This window comes from Condylostylus longicornis, unplaced genomic scaffold (genome assembly GCF_029603195.1).
Source record: "Condylostylus longicornis isolate FDR11 unplaced genomic scaffold, ASM2960319v2 ptg000175l, whole genome shotgun sequence".
In the NCBI taxonomy this organism is placed as follows: Eukaryota; Metazoa; Arthropoda; class Insecta; order Diptera; family Dolichopodidae; genus Condylostylus; species Condylostylus longicornis.
The window spans coordinates 90,151-107,009 of record NW_026578143.1 but is presented as its reverse complement, the minus strand read 5'-3'; the positions used below and the strand labels follow the sequence as shown (position 1 = coordinate 107,009).

The following is a 16,859-nucleotide window of genomic DNA, read 5'->3' as shown; positions in this document are numbered from 1 at the left end:
AAATTTTCTTTAAACTTTTATATAACATTTATCAGTTATATATTAAAAAAAAATAAAACACAAAATTTAAACAAAATAAAAAAAAAAATTTTTAAAATAATCCAAAAAAAGAAAAATACAACAATCCAGGCAAGCATTGATCCAATAACCTTCTGGCTATGAGACTACCACGCTAACCACTAGGCTACGCAGTACCTTGAATTTCCCTTAATAATTCTACATTTTATTCATATATCGTATAACTCATCAAAAACCATCATATTTTACATTATATATATATAGCTACTTCTCAGGTGGTAAAAAGTACGGGTACTTCTAGAAGGGCTAGAGACATGGGACAAAAGGCATTAGGTAGAATTTTGCCTCTAGGGTACCAGAAAAAGCAAGAATTCCACCCGCCCTCCCCCTTCACCCCCTCCCAAGATGTTTTGTAACCGTTTTTTACAAAATGGTTTTACATCCTGTAGGGGTAATTTTTTACTTACTTTTGGAAGTATTAATATTGTATATAAATTCATTTTTGGAAGTGTGAGTTATAACAAAAAATGAAAACTTTCTTAAGAAAATTGTTTTAATAAAATCTACATTGTTTTATAATAAGTGTGTACATATGAATTTAGTTGTGCATTCTTCTCGGGATCTGTTGCAACATGTATTAGAAAGCAAAACATAAGTTTACATTAAACTCCTTGACAATATATTTTTAGGGTAAAATTTTATAAGAAAATGTTATTCTGTTGCATTAAACTTTTTACAAGTAGGGTAAAAGTTTTAGAACGGAAACTCGCTGATATTGATTTGGTAAGGGTGAAGGTTTTTTAATTTTATTTAAAAAAAAAATAAAATTATCAATAAAAAAAGTTGATCTGGCAAATCGCATTTTGCAGGGTTCGAACCTGAGACTTTTTGCATAGAAATCGTATGCAATACGTATTACCCTATATACGTTAGTATTGGTGTTAACTCATTCTACAGTCACGCGTTTTATTCGCATGTATTATAAACTCCAAATACATACGTGCATGAATTGTAGTTTATAATTAACAATAATTTATGGCTAAAAGTGTTTATTGTAGAAGGTATTTTACGATTTTATGCGACATAACTCAAAGTGAAGTTTTAAAATAAATTACTCAAAAGGTATTAGATTTCAAAGGAACTAATTATTTGTTTAATTATGTATTTTTGGGTAATTATTTCTCAGAACTTTTTTATTTTAAGTTTTAAGTTTTATCTTATTATTTATCAGGAAAAAACATATCTATATGTATATTATGGGTGTGTTTTTGAAGAAATAAAGTAAACTTAAAATATCTCAGCCACAGAATGGAACACAATTTCAAAACTACAGGCATCATACTTGCAAGGCTTGCAATGCAAGCACACACGACTAGTTATATATATATAGCTACTTCTCAGGTGGTAAAAAGTACGGGTACTTCTAGAAGGGCTAGAGACATGGGACAAAAGGCATTAGGTAGAGTTTTGCCTCTAGGGTCCCAGAAAAAGCAAGAATTCCACCCGGCCTCCCCCTTCGCCCCCTCCCAAGATGCTTTGTAACCGTTTTTTACAAAATGGTACTACATCCTGTAGGGGTAATTTTTTAATTACTTTTGGTAGTATTAATATTGTATATGAATTCATTTTTGGAAGTGTGAGTTATAACAAAAAGTGAACACTTTCTTAAGAAAATTGTTAAGTTTTAATTATCAATAAAAAAGTTCATCTGGCAAATCGCATTTTTCAGGGTTCGAACCTGGGACTTTTTGCATAGAAATCGTATGCTATACGCATTACCCTATGTACGTTAGTATTGGTGGTAACTCATCTCACAAACACGCGTTTTATTCGCATGTATTAAAACTCCAAATACACACATGTATGCATTTTAATAGCGAATTATTTTATGCGTATATAGTAATTTATCTTTTAAAGTGCTTAATGTAAAAAGTATTTTAAAATTTTATGCGATATAACTCAAATCGAGGTTCTAAAATAAATTACTCAAAGGTGTTAGATCTCAAAGGAACTAATTATTTGCTTAATTATGTATTTTTTGGTAATTATTTTTCAGAAGTTTTCTTATTTTAGGTTTTATCTTATTATTTATTAGAAAAAAGCATATCTATATGTATCTATATTACGGGTGTGTTTTTGAAGAAATAAAGTAAACTTAAAATATCTCAGTCACAGAATGGAACACAATTTCAAAACTACAGGCATAATACTTGCAAGGCTTGCAATGCAAGCACACACGAATAGTTTTTAATATAGTTAAAAATTTTGGAGGAACTTGAATATTTTATTCTTTAACCGAAGAAACTTTTAAAATGCGCGCGTCAATCTCTTACCTGTATATGCGCGCGTGAATCTCAAATTCGGCTGAGCCGATTTCTACTTGAAAATCAGTATTGCTGTAGTTTCAGTATCTTACGTGATTTTACAAAAAATATTATAAATTAAAAAGTTTTAAAAAGATTTAAGATAACGGAGAAAACTGCTAAAACAAAATAGTTGGACCACGATCACCGCAGTTACTCTAACAGAAATATTTCACTTTACTTTCTTCTTTACTATTACTTTAATTGTAACAATATTAAGAATTAATCGTAAAAAGGAGCTTGGAATCGCTTTTGTTGCGTAACAGGGTTATTAAATTTATGTGAAGTGAGTCGTACACATTTCCACCAGTTTTAATTACAAACCTAGTTGCAATCCTTTCAGACTACCCTGTAATATGATATGTAACAGAGTTTAGAATAGACCAAAATTTCTTTTTGTCAAAAATACAAAAGCTCAAAGGATTTTCGTAATATGTACATATTTTTCTCTGCAAGCCTTAACCGTAAGTCTGAGACCCTTTTTAATATAAGAAAATCAGATTTTAAATCAAAATTACTAAAATTACGATTTAATTTCCTTTGCATTCTGCGCACATCTGCAATTTCCTCATACTTTCGTTTTCCAAGGACCTGGAAAGTTTTTTTCTTAACAGAATATCAAACTGAAGAACAGTTTTCCGCCATAATTTGTTTTAGCTAAGCCTATCACTAGAAGTATTAATATCTTGATCAATTTAATTACCTACATATACTGAAAATTAAAATTTAATTTTGACGCTTTTAATGAATTAATAATGGAAATTAGTTTGCAACATTTAAAATTATTCTCAAAGTAGTCATTGATAATCAGTTAATATAAGAAGTTCTCAATGTTAAGACTTTAGTGCAGTTTCTGAATTCCTTAACTAATAGTTTTAAAATAATATAGTATTAAGTTCGGCACTTACATCAGAAGCAACGTCTCGTGAGATTCCACCTTGACGCAGTGAAGCGGCCTTACTTACGACACAACCCTGCTTACTATGTTTGGGCCAACCTGGAAGCCCAACCCCCAATTATAGTATAATATTTTGAAAAAATTTGAAATCTAAATGGATAATTATTAAATTAAAAATATTTTTTTCCATAACATATTAATGTTTATTATAATATAATTATATGTATAACAAAAATTATATAAATCGTTTTTATTTAAAAAGTTATAACACTTTTTCTTTCATTTTCAAATGATAGAACTATGAGCAATCATCATAAAAAAAAGCTACACTAATTGCGAATGATTGTAGAAATACGCTTGGAAACGGTTTCATAGGTTCGATGAATTTAGTTTTGGCCTGAAAACTCTCGTATTCGTCACCATACTATTCTTTGACTCAACTTCCTTCTTCTAGTAAAGAATACCAAAGCCGTCTTGCCAGAGTTTTATCTGAGACCGGACCGCAATAGAAGTGCGCCATCCATAAACTTGTTTGAACTATGTCACAAAGAGTTCCACAAACTTAGCTATAGGCAAACATGGCAATTCATCAGCATAAACGCAGTCGAAGAAGCTTATCAAGGAGCCCATCAACCGCAAAGCTCCACATCAGGGGAGATAGAACTCCATCCTTTGGTTGTCCACCAGCCACGCAAGGGTGTCTTACCTAAAAGTTGTCTTTTAAAAGTTTTGAAAATAAAATTTAGCTGAATGATGACTTGCGACAGTCATCAGCAGTATGAACACATATATGCATATAATCTTGCTAAACGTTAAATTTTGCGTTAATTTAGAAATGTTCCTCTGTTCGCTCTTTTGCAAGATAACTCAAAAACGGGAGGAGTGAACACAACCAAACTTTCGGCAATAATTTGATTTTTCGCCAAAGACCACAGTTTTTGTAATTGGACTATTGTAGAGGGTGAGGGTTTCCGCTTTACAACTCAGAAAGATTGTTTTAAATATTTTAAAAACTGAAAAGACTTAATTTAGCAATAATGTGCCCAATCATAGGTCAGATATAGCCTATAAGTTTTTGCGAAATGACTTGATTTGTTTGGATAGCTATCATAGAACTTGAAAACTAGTTTTAAATATTTTTAAAAAAAATTTAGTTAGCTGCTTGAAATTTAACAGTCATGAGTCCAATTAAAGCTCAGATATTATATCTCTAAGGTTCTACGAAATAGCTTCATGGTTCGGGTAACTTCCATACAATCCTGCAAGCTGAAACATGTCGACTGAAACATTTTTACTTTTTTCTATTTAAATTCATTATACTCGTATTATATAAAGACGGTTTATATGCTTTATATAAAAAAGTATTATGTAAAGTGTATTTATATAAAGACGGAAAAAGATAAAATTTAGCAAATCAGGAAAAAAAGCAATTTGTTAAATAATATAATAATATAGCTTACATTATATGCGTAACTACTTACTTAAACTACTTTTACTCTAAAACTATATAGTATATTGTTATATAATTTTAAGTAAAAATAGATATTACTTTTAAATTCTTTGTATTATTTTATAACTATTATAATTATAATATTATAATATATAATATAGTTTAAAAGTAAAAATCGCTATTTTGTTTTTAATTAAAAGATTCATGTACATAAACACAAAAATTATAAAATGCCTGTATAATTATTATCTACATAATATTGTGCTATACCAAATTTCTGGTATGCGAAAAACCAGAATGTAATTTTAAGATTTTCGATATTAACATAAAGTCGTAAAATAATTGTCTTTAATATTTTTGACACACAGTAGTACATTACATTTTATACATCTAATTTTAGAAAAGTTGTACGATCATTAGAGTTCTTGCATCATTACTTCATTATACCCTGCACTTCGTGAAGGGTATATTAACTTTGGTATGGAGTTTGTAACTACTTGAAGGAGTCATCTGCGGTATGGACATATATATATATTCTTGCTCAGCGTAAAATTCTGCGTTGATTTAGACATGTCCGTCCGTCCGTCCGTCCGTCCGTCCGTCCGTCCGATCGCACGATAACTAAAAAACGAATAATGCAATCGACACCAAACTTTCACAAGTTGTTTCTTTTGTGCCAAGGACGAACCTTATTGTTATTGGACCAATTCGGACAACGGGTTCGGGTAGCTGCCATACAACTCAAAGAGTTTATTTTAATTACTTCAAAAACTAGTAAAGGTACAAATATAGAATTTTGTATACATGTGTCCAATTATATTCTACATATGCTCTAAAAATTTTAATGAGATAGCTGCACCGGTTCGGGTGGCTGCCATACAACTCCAAAAGCAAATTTTTTATATTCGGCAAAATAATAAAGTCAGATTCATGAAACTTGGCAGTCGTGTGTCCAATTATAGGTCAAAGATATTTCTGAAGTTTTGGTGGAATTGCTTGACAGGTTCGAGCAGCTCCCATACAAGTCCAAAAGCTTATTTTAAATATTTGGAAAAATAATAAAGTCAGATTCATGAAACTTGGCAGTTGTGTGTCCAATTATAAATCACATATATTAGCGAAGTTTTAGTGGAATTGCTTGGCAGGTTCGGGTACCTGCCATACAACTCCAAAAGCTAATTTTAAATATTTGGAAAAATAATAAAGTCAAATTCATGAAACTTGGCAGTCGTGTGTCCAATTATAAATCAGATATATTTGCGAAGTTTTAGTGGAATTGCTTGGCAGGTTCGGGTACCTGCCATACAACTCCAAAAGCTAATTTTAAATATTTGGAAAAATAATAAAGACAGATTCATGAAACTTGGCAGTTGTGTGCCCAATTATAGGTCAAAGATATTTTTGAAGTTTTGGTGGAATTGCTTGACAGGTTCGAGTGGCTCCCATACAACTCCAAAAGCTTATTTTAAATATTTGGAAAAGTAATAAAGTTAGATTCATGAAACTTGGCAGTTGTGTGTCCAATTATAAATCACATATATTAGCGAAGTTTTAGTGGAATTGCTTGGCAGTTTCGGGTACCTGCCATACAACTCCAAAAGCTTATTTTAAATATTTGGAAAAGTAATAAAGTTAGATTCACGAAACTTGGCAGTTGTGTGTCCAATTATAAATCACATATATTTGCGAAGTTTTAGTGGAATTGCTTGGCAGGTTCGGGTACCTGCCATACAACTCCAAAAGCTAATTTTAAATATTTGGAAAAATAATAAAGACAGATTCACGAAACTTATGTGTTCAGTTATAGATCAGACATATCCGTGAAGTTTCTATAGAATGGTTTCACAGGTTTGAGTAATTGCTATACAACAATGAAAGGTGCAGGGTATAATTCAATCGGTTCATACCGACTGAAACGTTTTTACTTGTTTTTATATATTTTGGAAGATGTGTTATGATTTTCAGCAGCATCTGCAGGTAGTTTTTTGCTATGACCTTTGTTTTTTTCAAATTTTTCTTCCTAAAAAATTCTGTAAAACTATGTAGATAGAAACATTTGAGCAGTCTAAGATTTAAGTTACTCTAGAATTTCTCTAAAGTTTTAAATTTTCCAGCTTTTCTCTAAATTCAAAACATTTACGATTGAAACATTAATAAAATATCTAAAAATTATATATTTTTGTATGAATATCGGTTCAACATAGCACTAACATGTTACTCAGATCAACAGCTCCTATATTTTTGTTCTGACATAGAAATTGAAACATACAGCTTTTCCTGTGTAAACGTTGATCATTGTTTAGGAGATTTTAATAAGTGTAAGAAGATGAAAAATAAACTGCTGTTAAGTTTAATGACCTTTTTATACAGTAATCATAAGATAATGCTGTAGTTACTTGTACCAAAATATGCAATCATCCAGATCTGGATTTTTTAACATTTTGTTTGCAAATGTTATAAGTAATGAAATTCTCTTCAATTTATTAATATTTTTGGAAAAAACAAAAATTATTTCACTTCAGTAATTTTTTTAGTTAAACTACGAAATTAAAAACATAATCATAGCAGTTGTTAGCAAACTCGAAAATAAACACATAGTTTAAATATAAAAATATATTCTACTCATTGGAGCTGAATTTAAATAGGAAAAAACAAAATACCGCTATAGGTATTGAAAAAATGTTGTTATCTGTGTAAGAGATGGGTTTTTACAATGGTACCATATGATTACTATGGATCGAAAGTGTTAAAAAAGAAAAATATAGCAATTTCCTTATTAAAATTGGTTTCATTTGAAATAAATTGCTCTACAGGTATAAGTATGTACATGTATGCATATAAAAGCTTTTAGCTATGAAATACACAAAGAATAAGCCAGCTCGCAACACACAATATAATGTGTCATATAATGTGTACAACGAACTATTAAAACAATCCACAACAAAATCAGATGTGGTCAGTACATAATCGGCAGCAAAGTATATTGCCTTGTTTAGTGAAAATGCGTTTTTAACACTTCTTTACAATTTCAATGACGCTAGTAAAATTTAGTTAACATACGTAGAAATATTATGTAAATTTGGCTCTTGGTAGAATTTCGTTTTGTGGCATAAAATCATACTCGCTTTCTTTATATTTTTTTTCGCTTTGAAGAAAAAAAATCAATATTTTACTTGAATCAAGTAATTACTCGTACTTTATTCGTAAATATAATTTTGATTCTACATCAAAAAAACACATTCTAATATTGTAAACCATTTATTGTGTTTTTTTCCATAAACCATAATTATAAAACCAGTGTTGGAAAAGTAAAATGTGGTACGCAATTTCAATAAAGTTGTGTCACACCAGTGGTTTGTATTGTAAAAGTTTTCCTTCAAGAAATAAAAATACTGCTTTGAAAAACATTCTATATATACCTACTACACTATTAAAATTATTTTCATTCATATACGAAACTTTTTCTAGGATTGCATACATTTCGGGTGAACGATTGATGTAGTCTTAGAAATAAAGCAAAAATATGTTTTAAGAGGGGTTAGTGGAACTTTCGGTTTTAAGGGTTAATTTTGTGAGTTAAGAAAAATAATTATATTTTTTAATGTCATGTCATTTAATGTTACCGTTAGGTTTTCGCGTTTATAGAAATTTGAAAAAGTCTGCGGTTTTGTTAAAATAAGGTGCCAAATATTCAACTTTTACAAATTTTAGACGGACGGACAGAGTGAAACTAATAAGCACTTTTTTCAAAACTTTTTTGGAAAGGGCTAAAAGTTATTACTTTATTTTAAAAGTTAATACATATATACAAAGATACATAATATAATATGCAATTTCCTTTATTTGAATTGTAAAACAAAATAAAAAATCTGATGTGGTCAGCACATATCCGACCGCAATGTGTATTGTCTAGTTAAGTGAAAGTGTTACAGAATATTATAAAAATGTCTGTTAAATACTTTTTTCCAATTTTTAGGACATTAGTAAGCTTATAGTAAACATACCGAGAAAAATGTAAATTTGGCTCTTAGTAGAGTTTCGCTTTATGTTACCCGAATTCCCTGAAATGCTCGCCAGTTAGTTTCGCTAACAACCAGAACTCAAATTTCAAGAAATTCCATCAATTCGTTCCGTAGATATGGTGGAAAATGTAAAATCGGCACACATATCAGTTTTCGAGCCCTGATCTTTCCAAAAAATTTATATATTCATTGTTTCAAAACGAGAAATTTAAATATTAAATTTCAATGAAATCGGTTGATTATTTCTTTTTATATACACAAAAATGTAAAAATAGTTTATTTGCACTTCCCTACTATGGAGAAGTGCATTCCCACCGAAAACTCGATATGCAAAATTTGTTGCCATCACGCAACCTACCTATTGTATACACAATACGGTCGGTAAAAATGCATCCATACATTTGACCGAAGCTTGTACACGAAAAAAACTTGTGCACCAAGTAATACAAGTAATAACAAGTTGACAAATAAATTAACTAAAGCCGATTTTGATTTTTTATATAACAAAATACACACACTCGTGTTCACTTATAGTAAAGTGGAATAAAACCAAAGTTTGGAAGGAAGCATTTTCCCTTGAACAAATGAGAATACAACTTATTACTTTTTAAGTATTGCTAAATATACTTTTGTTCTTGTATCAATATATCACATCTATTTATTGAATATAATTAGGATAAACAAAAGAAAGGAAATCGAAAGAACCGTTAACATAATTATCGTATTCGGCAATTAAGTAAGTTAGTTAGGATAAATAATTATACTTTTTGATAGCCATATAATTATCGATACTTTTTTTGCTTTTTTAAAAATTTGGAAAAGCTAAAAAAAATTTCTGCAACTAAAATAAATAATTAATTGGTTTTTTAAAGCTTTTAAAATTTAAAACTCCCACAAGCGTCTAAATAAAAAACAATGTCAAAAATTTAGAAAAAATGTACCATATGTAACGGTTAATTTATTCGGGCATAAATTTTACGGTGCCGCGATACGAGTAGAAGTGCGTCGACACCTTTCTATATTTATACTTTATATTACTAGAAACACAAACCAAGAAATATATAATACTTTATATTATTAGAAACACAAACCGAGAACAAGAAATAAATAATATTTGAAAATATAACGTAATGATCTCGCATACTTTTTCTTCGAAAAATTGAAATAAACTTAAATAAATGTTTGTGGCAACTGAATATTAATGCTTTGTTTCTTATTGTTTTTAATGTTTCATTAGAAAGCCTTAAAAAAATATATACACACAATTTATGTTCGTATGTACTTCAAATTTCATTTTTATTGTTCGAGCGAAAAATTCTAAAATGCTAACTTCTAATAGATTCATATATATATACCTATATTTGAATAAAATTATTATTTTGCTTTTGTCTCAACCATAGTTTAATAATTATGGTTCAATAATTATATAAATATTTAATATATATTTAACGAGAAAAAAAATAGAGTTGACTTTGTCAACCCTGTGATACCCGTACGAATTTGTTATCCTATGTGCGAATAACTAATGTGCCATAACTAACTATGGGGCAGACTATGACTTTAAGTTGCCGTATTACCATATTAATTTATGCAAAATTTCAGTACTATGTGTTATTCAAAATACTGGTTGTACCAAACTACTGTTGATGTTGTATGGCAGCTACCAGAAAGAGCCAAGAAATTTTAGTGAATTTTATCAAGCACATCGACCCTACTAATATACTCACTTGTGTGAAATCTCAATATCACAGCTTTTATAGTTTCTGAGATATAGCCAAATAACTTTTGAAGTTGTATGGCAGGTACCAGAAGGAGCCAAGTAATTTCAACGACTTTTATGAGACACATTGGCCCTACTAATATTTTCGTTTGTGTGAAATTTCAATACCATAGCTTTAATAGTTTCTGAAATATAGTCAAATAACTTTTGAAGTTGTATGGCAGGTACCAGAAGGAGCCAAGTAATTTCAACGACTTTTATGAGATACATTGGCCCTACTAATATTTTCGTTTGTGTGAAATTTCAATACCATAGCTTTAATAGTTTCTGAAATATAGTCAAATAACTTTTGAAGTTGTATGGCAGGTACCAGAAGGAGCCAAGTAATTTCAACGACTTTTACCAGACACATCGGCCCTACTAATATATTCACTTGTGTGAAATCTCAATATCACAGCTTTTATAGTTTCTGAGATATAGCCAAATAGCTTTTGAAGTTGTATGGCAGGTACCAGAAGGAGCCAAGTAATTTCAACGACTTTTATGGGGCATATTGGCCCTACTAATATATTCGTTTGTGTGAAATTTCAATACTATAACTTTTATAGTTTCTGAGATATAGCCAAATAAATTTTGAAGTTGTATGGCAGCTACCCGAACCGGTACCCCGATCATGTCCAATTTAAATAGGGTTCTGGCACTTACTACAATAAATCATTTGTGAAAATTTGGTGAACTTAGCTCAACTAGTTTTTGAGTTATCGTTGGGACGGACGGACGGACGGACGGACGGACGAACGGACGGACGGACGGACGGACGGACGGACAGACAAAGCTAAATCAACTCAGAATTTGACGCTGATCAAAAACATACACTTGAGTCTATAGCTAACACCGTTATTTCTTAGCGTTACAAACGGTAAGGCAAATTTAGTATACCCTTCGAACATACGTTCGTACGGGTATAAAAATTATTTCTATATGTCAAACCACAGTTTTTAAAAAAATTAGTTAAGAAGCTTTAGAAAAAGCATACATACATATGTACATGCTTATGTATTTAAAATTTTTACTAATTTTTCCAAACTGTTAAAACAATATTTTTTTGGAAATTTTTCTTAAACTCTTATAATAATATTCATCTGTTGTATATTACAAAAATAAAACAAAAAATTTAAACAAAATAGAAAAGAAAAGAATTTTAAAATAATCCCGAAAAAGAAAAATGCGACAATATCCAGGCAAGCATCGATTTAATAACTTTCTGGTTATCAGAACAACCACGCTACCCACCAGGCTACGCAGTACCTTGAATTTGCTTCTATAATTCTTTATTTTATTCATATTTCGTATAACTCTTCAAAAACCATCCTATTTTACATTATATATACATATATAGCTAATTCTCAGTTATCAAAAAGTAAGGATACTTCTAGAAGGGCTAGAGACATGGGACATTAGATATGGTTTTGTCTCTAGGGTCCCAGAAAGCGCATTAACTTCTCCTAACCTCGCCTTTTACCTTCTCCCAAGACGCTTCTTATAAAATGGTACTACCTCCTGTAGGGGTAATTTTTATTTTTATTACTTTTGGTGGGGTAAATATTGTATACAAATTAATTTTTGGAAGTGTGAATTATAACAAAAATTGAGCACTCTCTTAAGCAAATTGTAAGAGTTCATAAAATCTACAGTGTTTTATAATAAGTATGTATGCTAACAAAATGTATTACTAAGTAAAACATCAGTGAATATTAAATTTCCTCAAATCGCCTTTTTAGGATTCGAACTTGGTACTTTTGGCATAGAAATCGTATGCTATACGCATTACCCTATACAGTATTAGTATTAACAAATTATACATTCACGTGTTTTATTCGCATGTATTATAAAACCCAAATACATACGCACATGGATTTTAGTATCGAATTATTTTATGTGTATGCGGTAATTAGTTGCTTAAAGTGCTTATTGCTAAAGGTTATTACCGACCGTATTGTGTATACAATAGGTAGGTTATGTGATGGCAACAAATTTTGCATATCGAGTTTTCGGTGGGAATGCACTTCTCCATAGTAGGGAAGCGTAAATAAATTACTTTTAGAGAGATGTCGGTCTGTCGGTTTCTTCGTCTGTTTGTGCAATCGTGTATCTGAAGTTCGGCTGAACCGATCTTGAGGAAATTTTATATAAAAATTTATTTTGGCTACGACACAGATTGATCAACTTTTGGGATAACGTATATCAGACCTCGGGAACGGAACTTTTTTACGGGTCAATTTTACATATTTGCGCATATTTAGAGATATATCCCAAGTAACAATTTCCAAAAGTAATACCCTAAAAAATTTACCAAAACTCTTATAAAACTCTCATACCACACTCCAATACTCTCATAATTTTTTTTCTTTTTTGTTTTTATGCAACTCTCGTAAGGTTCTTATAATAAAACTTAGCACTTGTAGTGTTAAAAATTCTGCTACTAACTTTTTGATACGTTCCCATCGGAAACTCGCATCAAAAAGTCAGTGCCTTTACATAACCTCCATTCAATGCGGTCGGTAAAAACTGTAAATAAAAAAAAAATAAGACCTTTTGTATAAGCTACCTGATTGTATTTCTACACTTTATCTTTGATTTAGTTCATTAAGCTTATGTAATTTTACATAGAGTCAAATAACGATTTTTTCTGGAAACCGTACAGTTTACAAACAAATTATGTCGAAAATGAGGCTTCCCACAAGAAAAAATATTAACAGTTTTTTTGAGAACCAACTCAAAATTTTTCAATTTATGAAAAAAATTGAATAGGTAAATTTTTTGGTAGTTCGTCACTTTGTGAAAAATTCAGAATTTTTTTTTTGACTTTTCTTAATAACTAAAATAATTACACATTGTTTTTTTAAATAAAGAGCTACTTTCCAGCTTTACATTGTATAGATTTATGTTCATTTGATTATAAGCATTTTTAAAATTGTAATTTATTCTGAACATTTTTAACTTGAACGCAATTATACTTATCTCTTCTTCACTTTAATTTTTTACTATTACAAAAGAAGTACGGGGAATAAATTGTAGCCTTTATGAATCTGATATGATCAGCACATACCGAACGCAATATATATTGTCTAGATTAGCAAAAGTATTCTAGAAGATTATGAGAATGCGCTTTAAAAACTTCTTTACAATTTTAAGGGCACTAAGTTTTTAGTTTACATAACTAGAAAAATGTGAATTTGGCTCTTAGTAGAGTTTTATTTTGCGCTCTCCGAATTATACGAAAAGTTCGTCAGTAACTGCTGGTAACAACCAGAGCTCAAATATTATACGCTAAATACTATTTTTCGATATATACGCTAAAATGTACATATATTTAACCAGTAGTAAACGTCCAGTTGCTAACACCTGATTTGTTTCAAAAGTTATGACGTTCTAAATACGGACGAATGAAGCTCATATATGAGATTTAAAGTTGAATATTTTCTTCAAAATGATCAAAAATGTAAAGCAGGCCCCCTAAAAAGTCAAGTTCCCGAAGCCTGTCAAATAAACTTACATATAAAGTTTCATCAAAATCGTTTCAGCCAAACTTGAGATACACGGGAGTACACGCAGACCGACTGACCGACAGGTTACTTAAAATAGTTTATTTACAATTCCATACTATGGAGAAGTGCGTTCCCACCGAAAACTCGATATGTGAAAGGTTTGCCATCACTAACCTTTTAGTATACACAATGCGGGAAATAAAATATGATTCATGCAAACATAATAAATGGTAAGAATTTGCGAAACTTGTATTCAAACGATAAATATATCAGCTTTTAATTAATTATATCTTATTGCTCATGCGAAATTTAATGTTGTCAGTTTTTCTTAATAAATCTTCACTTCCGCTTTACTTCAATTAAAAATAAAAAAAAAATGGTAAAAAAATGGTTAAGTATTTTAAAAAGAAACAAGTAAAAACGTTTCAGTCGGTATAAACCGACCGAATTATACCCTGCACATTAGCAATCTGAGTTTAAAATTTGTTTTTGGAGTATCTAGAATTAGCTCTCATTGTTATATACCAAGTATTCGAACCTGACAAAATACTCCATAGAAGCTGCATGGATATGTCTGAACTATAATTGGACACACAACTGACAAGTTTCATGAATCTAACTGTATTATTTGAATATTTAAAATTAGCTTTTGGAGTTCCATGGCAGCTATTCAAACCTGTCAGGCCATTCCATCAAAACTTCAGGAATATACGTGACCAACAATTGGACACATGACTCCGAAGCTGTCAAGTCATATCACCAAAATTTCAGGGATATGTATGACATATAATTGGACACACGACTACCAAATTTCATGAATCTGACTTGATTTTTTTTTTCAAATATTTAAAATTAACTCCCGGAGTTGTATGGCAGCTATCCGAACCTGTCAAGCCAATCCACCAAAGCTTCAGGGATATATATGACCTGAAATTGGACACACGATTACCAAGTTTTATTAATCTAGCTTTAGTTTTTTTTTCAAATATTTAAAATTAGCTTTTAGAGTTGTATGGCAGCTACCCGAACCCGTTGTCCGAATTGGTCCAATTACAATTTACAATAGCAGACATCATTGGCACAAAAGAAAAAACTTAAGAAAATTTGGCGTTTGTTTTTGAGTTGTCGTTCGATCGGACGGACGGATGGTCAAGTTGAAATCAATGCAGAATTCACATTACAATGCTGAGCAACAATATATATACATGTCCATACGCGCGACGAAGATGTACTCTTCATACCTTTCCAAAAACCAAACAAGTTTCAACTCAAATATTTAACCAAGAAATAAATTTTATATAAAAATACATGAAAGTAATTTTTTCACTTTCCATACATTCACCTCCTCTATTTCTCTTTTAAATTTTAAGCAAAAGCAATTGAAAAAATTTCTCCATCATTTAATTGAAAAATTTTTCTCTATGTAAAACAATGCAAATTTTCCTACCTTAATATAAGGTAGGAAAATGTGAATTGCATTACATATTTTAATTTTCTTACCTCTACAATATAAGTTAGATTTTTACGAGTTAAACATTTTTATGTTAGATAAAATTCAATTAAATGTTATTTAATCATTAATATATAAAAAAAGTGATGATCTATATAAAATTTAACTCAACTAGAAGAAATACTAAAATTTTATTGGAAAAATTATCAAAAAATATTAAAATAATACAAAGGCATAAAAATTATCTTAAGTTTACAATAAGCGCAACAAATATTTTCCTAAAGTTAATGTTACAGAAACTAACTTTGTTTTCTCGCCCGTGATTTGTATTTAATATTCTTTCGATACTAACCTTTTTTCTTTTTTGTTAAAATCGCACACAATCAAGTTACATTTGTATACGTATAAGATTATTTTTTTCTTTTGCAGCTATTTTCTTAAATTTATACTTTTAGAAAATATTACAAAGAAGTAAATTAGGAATGTAAATTGCAAGATTTTTATGAAGTAAGTTTTCTAATATTTTACACAAATATTAACAATTTCACGTTATATAATATAAACTAATAACAATTCATTTTTTTTTTTCGAAAACAGTAGTTTTAGCTATAAGATTAAATACAAATACATTTACCCCGTAAAATGTTTTTTTTTACTTAACTACAATCTTAAAAATTTCCAAATTAAAATTGAAAAAAAAATTCATATGTGAATTCGTTATTTTTTGTAATAATAAACTTGTTGATTAGTAATTCCCTTTTTTAACTTTCTTACTTTTTTTCATAAAAGTTTCCTACAACTTTTTACTTTAATAAAATAAAGTAAAAGGTTTATTGCTCTTTGTTTAAAAAATAAAATAAAATTAAAAATCTAAATGGTTATTTTCATGATTTTCACGTTACTACTCCATATATAAAAATGTAACTTTCAAATCTTTTCAAACTTGTTTTATCCGCAATTATATCCGTTTTGCATGAAAGTTGTCTTAAAACTGAAGTGTTTGAAGAAATATGTAAAAATAAATAAAAACACAAACTTATCCAGCTAAAGTTGAATTTATCAGCACTTCAAACTACAAGAACAAAATAATATAGCAAATATGTGTATTCAAAGCTATACTATTGAAAATAAAAACAAACATTGCACAACTTTGGCTTTTCTTACAAAAAAAAATAACTAACAAAACCAGTTATTATTCATTTAAGACTGCTGCTGCTGCTAAGGTTTGAAAACTTTTAAATTCGTTTAAAATAAAAAATAATATTAGTTAAATTGAATTGAATACAACGTTGCTTTATTGAGAATTCTTTAAATTTATTAACTTAGGTAGCAAAAAGGTGAGGAAAAATAATAACAGTAGACAATCTACTCACTAAACTTACTTAAATCT

At 29.7% G+C, this 16,859-nt stretch overlaps 1 protein-coding gene across 1 annotated transcript in view; it reads right to left on the bottom strand.

Annotated features, from left to right (window-relative positions):
* Positions 1-16,443, bottom strand: part of LOC129616297 (mucin-2-like) — a 169,122-nt gene extending 152,679 nt beyond the window's left edge. The window contains exon 1 of the mRNA XM_055531877.1: positions 15,822-16,443. The gene's annotated coding sequence lies outside the window, so the exon portion shown is untranslated. The remainder of the gene's footprint in view (positions 1-15,821) is intronic.
* Positions 16,444-16,859: the final 416 nt, after the last annotated feature.